This window comes from Callospermophilus lateralis, unplaced genomic scaffold (assembly GCF_048772815.1).
Source record: "Callospermophilus lateralis isolate mCalLat2 unplaced genomic scaffold, mCalLat2.hap1 Scaffold_193, whole genome shotgun sequence".
Lineage (NCBI taxonomy): Eukaryota > Metazoa > Chordata > Mammalia > Rodentia > Sciuridae > Callospermophilus > Callospermophilus lateralis.
Window position 1 is genome coordinate 1892977 of NW_027512944.1, and position 1694 is coordinate 1894670.

A 1694-nucleotide genomic window follows, 5' to 3' on the forward strand; every position below is an offset into this window, starting at 1 on the left:
GCCCCCTGCTCGGGCGCGTCCCTTGGCAACACCCAGCCGGCAGAGCCTCTCGGAGAGGGAGGGGAAAGCGCTGAAGACAGGGAGGCACCGGCCACCCTCCAAGAACAGAACAGAGTCTCCTTGGCGAAGGGGACCGGGGCGCCCGCTGGCCCCGCCCATCGCAGCGCCCAGAAGCCCGGGAGCTTGGGTGGGTCGCTCCTGAGCAGGGCCCACTCTTGGTGCAGGCTGCAGGGCCCGGGAGGACCCAGTCGGGGTCTCTGCAGGAGATGCCAAGACGCATCTCCAGCCCTTCTTTCTGGGCTGGAGCTGTGCTTGGGAGACCAGCAACAACCTCTTCCCCCCAAGGCCGGGAAGCTGCCCAGGCAGGGCCTCCAGTTCAGAGCCTCCTCCACGGAAGCAGGATTCTCTCCATACAATAGGCCTCAGCAGCCTTGGGATGTTGTGTGGAGAACAAATCAATCTATGTGCAATAGACCTTTGTGACCCCCCACTTCCCTGTGTGGATTCCTCATCCCCAGGGGGTGAAGCCCTTGGGATGTCCTGAGGGTGGGACTCCCCTGATCGCCCTCAGAGCAGAGATGCCAGAGAACCCCTCACTCCCTCAGCAGGTAGGACACAGCCAGAAACCAGCCATCCATGAACCAGCAATCGGAGCTCAATCCTGACACCCCCACCTCCCAATTCCAGCTCCCAGAACTGTGGGAAATAAATGTGTTGTTTATAAATCGCCCCGGTGTGGTGTTCTGTTATAGTGGCCCAGGCCGACTAGGGGACCGCGTTCAGCTCAGGTGGAACACAGTGTATGCCTGTAATCCCAGTTCCTCGGGAGGCTGAGGAAGAAGGATCACAAGTGAGGCCAGCCTCAGAAACCCTGTCTTAAAAAAGGGAGGTGGAGCTGGGCATGCAGCTCAGTGTTAAAGTGCCCTGAGTTCAATCCCTAGGACCTTGAAAAATAAATTTTTAAAAATGGTTATCAAGGAAATAAATGAGAACTGGCGACAGGGCCTTCACTGCTGTTGTTTTGGTAAGTCACTGGAAAAACCTTCATTGTTATAACGCAAACCCTGACCCTCTTCCTGAGAGGCAGCAACTTGCAGAGGAGGGACAGTCACTTTGTCTCTTTGGAGTCACGGTGCTCCCCTTCCCCCAGCCCCTCCTGAGTCCTCCTCAGCCTGTCCTACTGGGCCATTCTACAGGCCCCGACTTGTCCTCTCTGGAACTTTTGGAAAACTTTTCTTGCAGTGGGCTGTGACAGGCAGCGTTTTTCAGGATGTGGAACGCAGCACTTTGGTTGGAGACCATGTGAGAGGTTGTGTGTCCCCGGGTTGATGCAAGACGTCACGTGAGCAGCATTGGACGGGCTGCGACAGAGTCTTGGATGGAAGGCTCTCAAGAACCTCCTGGGATATTTGGGGAAAACATTTCTCCTTTGTTACTCATAATAGATATCATTTTGTTTTCTCTTTGCAGCACTGAGGATTGAATACAGGAATGCTCTACCACCGACCTACATCCCCACCCCTTTTTAAGGTTCTAAGTTGCTGAGTTTGGACTCTAAATTGTGATCCTCCTGCCTCAGCCTCCTGAGGAGCTGGGATTACAAGTCTGTACCAATGTGCCCAGCTTCATAATATATCTGTTATATTTCCTTCATCTCTATATTTCTGCTTCCATTAGTAATTATTGAGTGATTG